This window comes from Salmo salar, chromosome ssa10, assembly GCF_905237065.1.
Source record: "Salmo salar chromosome ssa10, Ssal_v3.1, whole genome shotgun sequence".
Classification (NCBI taxonomy): Eukaryota; Metazoa; Chordata; class Actinopteri; order Salmoniformes; family Salmonidae; genus Salmo; species Salmo salar.
The window spans coordinates 109,243,405-109,254,804 of NC_059451.1; positions in this window are offsets into that span (position 1 = coordinate 109,243,405).

Here is an 11,400-nt window from a genome sequence, read left to right on the forward strand (position 1 = left end):
AGTGGAGAGAATCTGATCCAAGGAGAGTGGAGAGAATCTGATCCAAGGAGAGTGGAGAGAATCTGATCCAAGGAGAGTGGAGAGAATCTGATCCAAGGAGAGCGGAGAGAATCTGATCCAAGGAGAGCGGAGAGAATCTGATCCAAGGAGAGCGGAGAGAATCTGATCCAAGGAGAGCGGAGAGAATCTGATCCAAGGAGAGCGGAGAGAATCTGATCCAAGGAGAGCGGAGAGAATCTGATCCAAGGAGAGCGGAGAGAATCTGATCCAAGGAGAGCGGAGAGTAGCTGAAGTATCAGTGAGTTGTAAATCTCATGGAGTTACACTCCTACTTCTCACCCCCATCCACACTCACTCTGCCCAAAAACATGTTTACTCCAACCTGCATGGCAACGGAATACATCCACAGAACCTATAACATATAACATCACTTTGAGGTCATAGTCCTTTAGGAGCTCCCTCTAATGTCCTCAATTAACCTTACTTGATTACAAATCATCTGTGGATGCTTTACCTCCTGGATCTAAGGGCCACAATACAATGAAGGATACTTAGTGCACTTTGAAAATAAAAAGCAAATGAAACAATGGACACTAAACACTGCCTTCACTGCAATTTATAGAAGCTCTTTCCAGATAACAAAAGGAGAGGGTTGATCATAAACGAATGCAGAACAGTTTGAGTAAAAATGCAATTAATTCAAATAATCATAAATCCTGTTATGATTATGAGAAATGCATTATTGAAGATAGAATGGAAAATTGAAATCGTTAATAACACTCAAATCCCAGCTTTTTTTCACCAGGCAGGCAGTACAGTAAGCTGAGCCAAATCATGGCTATAAAGGGAGAGAGAGAGAGAGAAACGGAGAGAGAGAGAGAGAGAGGGGGGGGGGAGAGAGAGAGAGAAACGGAGAGAGAGAGAGAGAGAGAGAGGGGGGAGAGAGAGAGAGAGAGAGAGAGAAAGACAGAGAGAAACGGAGAGATCGAGAGGCAGAGAAAAAGAGACAGAGAGATTGAGAGAGAGAAGAGAGACGGAGAGAGAGATCGAGAGGAGCGAGAGAGAGAGAGAGACGGAGAGGTGGAGAGAAAGAGACGGAGAGAGAGCGAGAGATGGAGAGAGAGAGAGATCAGAAGAGAGACAAAGAAAGAGAGAGAGAGGGGGAGAGAGAGACGGAGAGAGCGAGAGAGAGAGAGAGAGAGAGAGAGCAGAAGAGAAACAGAGAGAGAGAAATAAACAAGTGCAAAGGAGCGAGAGAGAGAGAGAGGGAGCTAGTGAGTGTTGGTGTTGTACAGGCCTCTTGGCCACTGGGTAATGCTGTAATGATAGGAGATGATACTGTAGATGTTTGGGACCTGGTACAGCTTAGCGCTGAGTGGAGCGCTGGCCGTTCCCCTGGAGGCTGCATTCCTCCAGCTCCTGCTGCCTGTCTGAGACATGGGCCGAGGCTTGACCAGGCAGCACGGGCCGGGATGAGAACGAGACCGGGGAAGGTGGTTCTGGTATGGGGGGGCTGTAGCTAGTTGAGCCTTACACTGTAGTTGTGCTTTGATATTAATCAAATCAATGAATCACATGCATTTATGAAGCCCTTTTTACATCAGCAGTTGACACAAAGTTCTTATACAGCAACCCAGCCTAAAACCCAGAGAGCAACATTATATTTACATTACAGTTTACATTTCAGTGTCCTTATTACAGTAATTACAGTGTAACATGTATTGTAATTACTCATTGTTACACTGGACTTACAATGTACTTATCTAGGGTTAGTGTTGAGGCTATAGGGTTAGTGTTAAACCGGGAAGTTATCTAGGGTTAGTGTTGAGGCTTTAGGGTTAGTGTTAAACCGAGAAGTTATCTAGGGTTAGTGTTGAGGCTATAGGGTTAGTGTTAAACCGGGAAGTTATCTAGGGTTAGTGTTGAGGCTGTAGGGTTAGTGTTAAACTAGGGTTAGAGTTGAGGCAATAGGGTTAGTGTTAAACCGGGAAGTTATCTAGGGTTAGTGTTGAGGCTATAGGGTTAGTGTTAAACCGGGAAGTTATCTAGGGTTAGAGTTGAGGCTATAGGGTTAGTGTTAAACCGGGAAGTTATCTAGGGTTAGAGTTGAGGCTGTAGGGTTAGTGTTAAACCGGGAAGTTATCTAGGGTTAGAGTTGAGGCTGTAGGGTTAGTGTTAAACCCGGGAAGTTATTTAGGGTTAGTGTTAAACCGGGAAGTTATCTAGGGTTAGAGTTGAGGTTGTAGGGTTAGTGTTAAACCGGGAAGTTATTTAGGGTTAGTGTTAAACCGGGAAGTTATCTAGGGTTAGAGTTGAGGTTGTAGGGTTAGTGTTAAACCGGGAAGTTATCTAGGGTTAGTGTTAAACCGGGAAGTTATCTAGGGTTAGAGTTGAGGCTATAGGGTTAGTGTTAAACCGGGAAGTTATCTAGGGTTAGTGTTAAACCGGGAAGTTATCTAGGGTTAGTGTTGAGGCTATAGGGTTAGTGTTAAACCGGGAAGTTATCTAGGGTTAGTGTTGAGGCTATAGGGTTAGTGTTAAACCGGGAAGTTATCTAGGGTTAGTGTTGAGGCTTTAGGGTTAGTGTTAAACCGGGAAGTTATCTAGGGTTAGTGTTGAGGCTTTAGGGTTAGTGTTAAACCAGGAAGTTATCTAGGGTTAGTGTTGAGGCTTTAGGGTTAGTGTTAAACCGGGAAGTTATCTAGGGTTAGTGTTAAACCGGGAAGTTATCTAGGGTTAGAGTTGAGGCTTTAGGGTTAGTGTTAAACCGAGAAGTTATCTAGGGTTAGTGTTGAGGCTTTAGGGTTAGTGTTAAACCGGGAAGTTATCTAGGGTTAGTGTTGAGGCTTTAGGGTTAGTGTTAAACCAGGAAGTTATCTAGGGTTAGTGTTGAGGCTATAGGGTTAGTGTTAAACCGGGAAGTTATCTAGGGTTAGTGTTAAACCGGGAAGTTATCTAGTGTTAGTGTTGAGGCTTTAGGGTTAGTGTTAAACCAGGAAGTTATCTAGGGTTAGTGTTGAGGCTTTAGGGTTAGTGTTAAACCAGGAAGTTATCTAGGGTTAGAGTTGAGGCTGTAGGGTTAGTGTTAAACCGGGAAGTTATCTAGGGTTAGTGTTGAGGCTTTAGGCTTAGTGTTAAACTGGGAAGTTATCTAGGGTTAGAGTTGAAGCTATAGGGTTATTGTTAAACCGGGAAGTTATCTAGGGTTAGTGTTGAGGCTTTAGGGTTAGTGTTAAACCGGGAAGTTATCTAGGGTTAGAGTTGAGGCTTTAGGGTTAGTGTTAAACCGAGAAGTTATCTAGGGTTAGTGTTGAGGCTTTAGGGTTAGTGTTAAACCGGGAAGTTATCTAGGGTTAGTGTTGAGGCTTTAGGGTTAGTGTTAAACCAGGAAGTTATGTAGGGTTAGTGTTGAGGCTTTAGGGTTAGTGTTAAACCGGGAAGTTATCTAGGGTTAGTGTTAAACCGGGAAGTTATCTAGGGTTAGTGTTGAGGCTTTAGGGTTAGTGTTAAACCGGGAAGTTATCTAGGGTTAGAGTTGAGGCTTTAGGGTTAGTGTTAAACCGAGAAGTTATCTAGGGTTAGTGTTGAGGCTTTAGGGTTAGTGTTAAACCGGGAAGTTATCTAGGGTTAGTGTTGAGGCTTTAGGGTTAGTGTTAAACCAGGAAGTTATCTAGGGTTAGTGTTGAGGCTATAGGGTTAGTGTTAAACCGGGAAGTTATCTAGGGTTAGTGTTAAACCGGGAAGTTATCTAGTGTTAGTGTTGAGGCTTTAGGGTTAGTGTTAAACCGGGAAGTTATCTAGGGTTAGTGTTGAGGCTTTAGGGTTAGTGTTAAACCAGGAAGTTATCTAGGGTTAGAGTTGAGGCTGTAGGGTTAGTGTTAAACCGGGAAGTTATCTAGGGTTAGTGTTGAGGCTTTAGGGTTAGTGTTAAACTGGGAAGTTATCTAGGGTTAGAGTTGAAGCTATAGGGTTATTGTTAAACCGGGAAGTTATCTAGGGTCAGTGTTGAGGCTTTAGGGTTAGTGTTAAACCGGGAAGTTATCTAGGGTTAGAGTTGAAGCTATAGGGTTAGTGTTAAACCGGGAAGTTGACATGAATCAAGGTTGAGGTAAGGGGACTTCAGGTCTGTTACCCATGAAAGGGACATATCCCCTAGACCAACCATACTCAACTGGCAGACTGCAGATACCCCTGACCTAGACCAACCATACTCAACTGGCAGACTGCAGATACCCCTGACTTAAACCAACCATACTCAACTGGCAGACTGCAGATACCCCTGACTTAAACCAACCATACTCAACTGGCAGACTGCAGATACCCCTGACCTAGACCAACCATACTCAACTGGCAGACTGCAGATACCCCTGACCTAGACCAACCATACTCAACTGGCAGACTGCAGATACCCCTGACTTAGACCAACCATACTCAACTGGCAGACTGCAGATACCCCTGACCTAGACCAACCATACTCAACTGGCAGACTGCAGATACCCCTGACTTAGACCAACCATACTCAACTGGCAGACTGCAGATACCCCTGACCTAGACCAACCATACTCAACTGGCAGACTGCAGATACCCCTGACTTAGACCAACCATACTCAACTGGCAGACTGCAGATATCCCTGACCTAGACCAACCATACTCAACTGGCAGACTGCAGATTTCCCTGACCTAGACCGACCATACTCAACTGGCAGACTGCAGATTTCCTTGACTTAGACCAACCATACTCAACTGGCAGACTGCAGATTTCCCTGACTTAGACCAACCATACTCAACTGGCAGACTGCAGATTTCCCTGACTTAGACCAACCATACTCAACTGGCAGACTGCAGATTTCCCTGACTTAGACCAACCATACTCAACGGGCAGACTGCAGATTTCCCTGACCGACACCAACCAAAATCACCTCCAGTTAATAAGGAACTCTTCAAAAAGCTGCCAGAGAGGTTAGGGGAAAGGTTCACACAGGACACTTCAAACTCCTACCAGAATGAAAACGCTGCCCTGTAGTGCTTTCAATTGGTATGGGTTAGGGTTAGGGTTAGGGTAAGGGTTAGGGTTAGGGTTAGGGTTAGGGTTAGGGTAAGGGTTAGGGTTAGGGTAAGGGTTAGGGTAAGGGTTAGGGTAAGGGTTAGGGTTAGGGTTAGTGTTAGGGTTAGGGTTAGGGTTAGGGTAAGGGTTAGGGTAAGGGTTAGGGTTAGGGTTAGTGTTAGGGTTAGGGTTAGGGTTAGGGTTGAGGCTACAGTTAGATTTGAACTGGGATGTGGACATAAAGTCAATGTGACAGAATTCAACACGATCATACACACAACTCTTATAAATTATTGTGAAACATATGGAGAGGCACTGGGACTAGAAGCTGTAACAGTATATGTGATGGAATGCTTGGTTTAATGTTGGAAGTGCACATCTCTGGTTCAGGCCCAGGCAGAGCTGCGCTACAAACCTGCCCTGTGAGTTAAGGGTGATGGGGGTCTGCGCCGTTCCACACAGTAAAGTAGACAGACAGAAGAAAGCAAACACACAGGAGATGACATACAGCGCTTCATAGGGGTCAATGCTGCAGCTGCACCACAGAGGGCAGAGGGTGGGCTGCTTTAGGTGCACCTCACCACTGGCCCCTTAAAGTGGCAGTTAAATTAACCATTTAGGTGGCAGTACTCTGGAGAGAAGAGAGACAGGTTACTGCCCACACAAGCAGCACGCGCACGCGCACACGCACACGCACACACACACACACACACACACACACACACACACACACACACACACACACACACACACACACACACACACACACACACAGACACGTACACACAGTGCAGCTGTGCTGGCCTTCGATGAGCCCCTGTCTGATAATTTATCCTCCTGGTTTAAGAGAGGGGAACAGAGTGATCTGAGATAGGAGCGTTGATTTAAATACCTTTTAAAATTCTCTCCTCGGGCATATGGCTCTTCCTCTCTCAGAGTGCTGGCTGCTGGTCTTTCTCAGTGCCACTGTGGCACTACTCTCCTCTGATAAATGACTTCATCTGATGGGGTGTTTCCCTCAGACAGCGTTATTCTGTTAGCACTGTTGTAAAACAAACTATGTTGTTGTTGAGATAGAATGGGGAAAAATATGACACGATCAACATGAAAAGTGGGATATAAAATAACATTTTAGAATGGAAAAAATCTATTGTTTCCAGGTTTTATTAAACTTGATGAAATCATGAAAAGCCTTATATGTGGATCTCTTACATCAACAATGATGATGGGATCTCTACTATTAAAGAGCAGATAGATCAGTGTAAAGGTTTGGAGAGGGATGGGTGTGGATTACAAGCTTTGCTCCCATGTCATGTTCCAATGCCTAATGGAGTTAGGGCCCAAAATATATCAGTTATGGGCTATCTAGATCCTGTTCTAGTGGCCCATATAGAGTTTCATTAGTCACAAGGAGATAAGATTAAGGACAAAACTTTTATTTTGAAAGGTAAACCCTGCTTGCCTTATCCGGTCCATGATATATTGCCAGACATGGAAAATATGTCACCTAATAAAAACATTAACTAGCCTAGATGTATTATCTTTGGTGAGGAAATCTGATGAAAGCATCTAGCAAAACCTATATTTATACAAAAAAAGTATTTTATTATTAATCTCTGATGTTAAGATAAATGATTTTAATGGCTATCTTGATTATCTGTAAGTAAGCCTACAGGAAGTACAAGTTTATTTTTGTCATTAGTGGAATTTATCTATCAATTTGCCCATGTTCTCTGTGAAAATGTTATTTTTGAAAAAAGGTAAAAGAGTATAGGCTATAGCTCTCTCTAGTGGTTAAAAGCATACAATCACATTTTACCATTTGTTTTCATATCTAAATACAATGCCCATGTCACAGGCCTCTCTTTTTGTTGATGCTATTATTACCAAACCCACAGGGCCACCTAGTGCTAGCAATTGAAATAGATGATCATTTTAAAGGTCCAATGCAGCCATTTTTATCTGAATTTGAAATAATTTCTTGGTATAAATTAAGTACATTACTGTGGTTGTTGCCATTAAAATTGTGAAAATAAACAAAAATTGCTTCTTTGCCAAGAGGAATTTCTCAAACAATACTTTTGCTAGGACTGTCTAGGAGTAGTCTGAGTGGGGAGGAGAAAACTGAAAACCAACTGGTATTGGCAGAGAGGTTTGGAACTCTCTTTCTTATTGGTCTATTAACTAATTTACCACCTGGTGATGTCACCAGGCAGGCCAAATCCCACTACAACAGGCAAAAAATCCAGGCAGTCGTTTCAAACAGCTCTTACACTAAAAGGGCATTATCACAATTTCACAGTATTATTCCAACCTTATAGTGCGGAAATATAAAACAAAGGAATATCTAGTTTTTGACTGCACTGAGCCTTTAATAATAGCAGTTGGAACAGCCAGATAGATTATCATAATGTCATTCAGTAATTTACAATGTAAATATCTTTCTCACTTAGTGGTTGTTGTATATTTTCCCTCATATAATCAAAAGCCCCATGAGGATAAAATGGATGGTTTGGATCAGGAAGGAGTAAACGTGTGGAGTGTGTTTGTACAGAGCTAAGTGAAACTTCCCAGCAGAGTATCACATTTCAGGCCCACATCCATCACTCTACAGACAGCGGTAACTGACAGCCAGCCATTGGCCAGCACCTGGGAAGGTTTGTCTGATTTATAAACTGTCAGTGGGAGCATTAAAAAGAGATTAGCCCCAACAAGGTGATGTGTGATGTAAACAAAGTGAGGAGGCTGCAAGCAGCCAGGGCAACAGTCAGCGGAGAACAGAAGCTAAGGTGCTGATGAACAGTGAGACACACAGTGAGAGGGGTATTGGCTCTCAGCCAGGGATATATTGTTTGGTTGCTTTAGGCTTGTAATCTTCCGTTGGGTGTGTGTGTTCTATTCAAGGATACTACAATTGCAAATACTGTTGGTTAAAAGTAGAGAAATGTATGAACATGTCTTTTACTGAATGAATGCTTACTAATATAACTTAATGTGCATGTACAGATATATATATATATATATATATTTACCTTTATTTAACTAGGCAAGTCAGTTCAGAACAATTTCTTATTTTCAATGACGGCCTAGGAACATTGTGTTAAACTGCCTTGTTCAGGGGCAGAACGACAGATTTTTACTTTGTCAGCTCGGGGATTCAATCTTGCAACCTTTCGGTTATACAGTTTTTTTACAATCACTTTGGCACCAATTTCAGAACCTTGATGTCATTTTTCAAAACTCTAGACACAAAACTCACAACCAATGACCAAAATACACATTTTTCAAAACTCTAACACTTTTTCCAATTGCTTGGATACATTATACATACAGCTAAGATCATTTGTTCATTGAACTAAAATCACCTGTTCAAAATGACACAACTTACAGTTTTTCTCAATTGCTAAAACACTAAAACCCATTGGCTGAACAAAGTTCTCAGTTGCCTGGACTCATTTAGCTAATTATGCAGTCTGTTGTCAATACCTTAAACCATTTCACATGGTAAAACACAATTTGCAGATCTCACTTTTCAGCAAAACTCGTAACACATTCTCATTCTCAAAACACATTCTGCACTCTAATGCACATGTCATCCATACTGGTAAACACAAGTGGCAACAATCAAATACAAATAGAGAACACATGTCATTGATTGAACACAACCACTCAAAATGGATTTAACCTGTTTCAAATGATGCGACACAACCAATATAAGCCAGTTCAGAGAGCAAACAGGTTGTTGAAGGTGGGAAGGAGAAAGTCTGAGAATGGATAGAAGAGAGGACGAGGACGTATGCGAGGTGGGCGAAGAGGAGGAGAAGGGCAAGAAAGAGGAAGAGGAGGACGAAGAGGAAGACAAAGAGTGGAAATATCTGATGAAATTCGAGCAACAGTTATAGACCATGTTCTTGTCCATGGACTGACAATGAGGGAAGCAGGACTTAGAGTGCAACCCAATTTGAGTCGATTTTCTGTGTCCACCATAGTAAGGACATTCAGAGAAGAGAACAGGTACAGTATACTACTGTATTTTTGTAATTGCAGATTTACTGTACTACACTATATGCAGCTGTTTCAATAGACATTTGTAAAGTTAATCACTGTATGTATTGTACTGCATGAATATGTTTTGTAACTGCACAACTACTTTTTGTAGAATTGCAAGGCTGCCACATGCAGGTGGAAGGACAGCTATATTCACTCGGGAGCAAGAGGCCGTTATAGTTGGCATGGTCCTTCAAGATAATGCAATACAACTCAGAGAAATCCAGGAACAAGTGATACAAGACAACACACACTTCCAGGGAATCGACAGTGTGAGCATTTCCACAATTGACCGTGTCCTCCATCGTAACAGGATGCGAATGAAACAAGTATACAGAGTACCTTTTGAGCGCAACTCACCAAGGGTGAAAGAACTGCGAGCTCAGTATGTGCAAGTAAGTGTATATTCAGAAACATTTATTGTAATCCAGATTGTCTACAGTACTAACACATACTATGTGAATGACATTACTCTTCAGTACATACAATATATGTGAATCAGAAGTGCATACAGTAGGCCTAATTGTACTCTACAGTATAGCACTGTCTCTGTACGACTTACAAAATCCTACATACAGTATATTGTATTTCTACACATACAATATTTGACTTGGAATCCTTGGACAGACCCCATGAGTTCATCTTTGTCGATGAAGCAGGCTTCAATCTAACAAAGAGGAGAAGGAGAGGCCGAAACATGATTGGACAGCGGGCCATTGTTGAAGTCACTGGTCAACGAGGTGGCAATGTCACAATCTGTGCTGCTATCAGCAACCATGGTGTTCTACATCACCATGTTACACTCGGGCCATATAACCCCCAGCACCTTCTAACATTTATTGCCAATCTAAGAGATATTTTATTTGAGCAGCAGGTTCAAGAGCAGCAGGGTCAAGAGCTAAATGAGAATCCCATTCCCACCTATGTGATAGTGTGGGACAATGTCAGTTTCCACCGAGCTGCTCAGGTAAGGGAATGGTTTAACATCAATGGGCAGTTTATGAACTTGTACCTCCCTCCATACTCGCCTTTCCTGAATCCGATTGAGGAGTTTTTCTCCTCTTGGAGATGGAAAGTGTATGATAGACTACCCTACACCAGAGTAAATCTGCTGCAAGACATGGATTTAGCCTGTGGTGATATAGGTGAGGAATCATGTCAGGGCTGGATACGGCACACAAGAGGCTTCTTCCCCCGTTGCCTCAGGAGGGACAATATTGCTTGTGATGTCGACGAAGTGCTCTGGCCTGACCCAGCCCAAAGACAAGAAGAAGCACATTGATCACATGTTTACTCCTTAGATTTTTGTCCCTTTTAGTATTGTATACTGTAGTACAGTGCATTGTAGGCTGTATACTGTACAATGGACAAATTGTATGGCCCTGAACTTTGTGCTTTCCATTTATTAACAGTACTGACTGCGCAATAGATTTTGACTGGTTGGAGGTTCATATCAACAAAGAACAAGAATTACAGTATCACAGAGACAAAGGACAAGTTTGTGAGATGCAGGGTACAGTACTGTAAAAATAGGGGTACAAGGAGGAGGAAGAACAAAAAACTAAATTGCAAAGAGCAAAGCAGAGTAGTAATTTCTGATCAATGTTGAGCTACTATGATAGAACCTGTTTTCGTTCATCAAAAGACAATGACGGAAAAATATGAATATTTTTTTCGATTAAAAATGTACTTCTCCCTGAGAATTGTATGTTTTGAACAATGTGTTTTCTATTTTTCGGTGTATTGTTTACTGACTGCTTGAGAGCGTATATCATTTTGATCACTTTGTTTATGATTTGAGAACAGTGTTTGATTTTGAACACAGGTAAAACTGTTTTGAGGCGAATGTTCCATTTTGCGAGAGGAGTCAGAGGTTATGTAAATAGTGCTTGAAGATGAGGTTTTGTGTTTAATGTTTTCAGGAAATGGAGCAAGGTTTCAGAAATTGTGTTTTAGCAATTGAGAAAAACTGTAACATCAAAGTATTACCATTTCAAAATGCAATTCACCCATTACATCTGAGATGACTGTCTATTCATTCCATTACAATGATCTAACTATCAATTGATACAACTGATCAAAATGATAAATGACTGTTGCATTATTCTTAATGCATAGTTTTATGGAAACTGACAAACAATACTCCATGTTTAGATCATGAAAGTTTCAGTATAACGAGATCCATTGACAGCAATTACTGTGGAACATGAACCAATTGGACTACATTATCTATGGATGTAATATTTCATCATCATTCTTTATCAGACACTGTTTCTATGGTCCCATGTACCACTTTTCCAGACCATGTT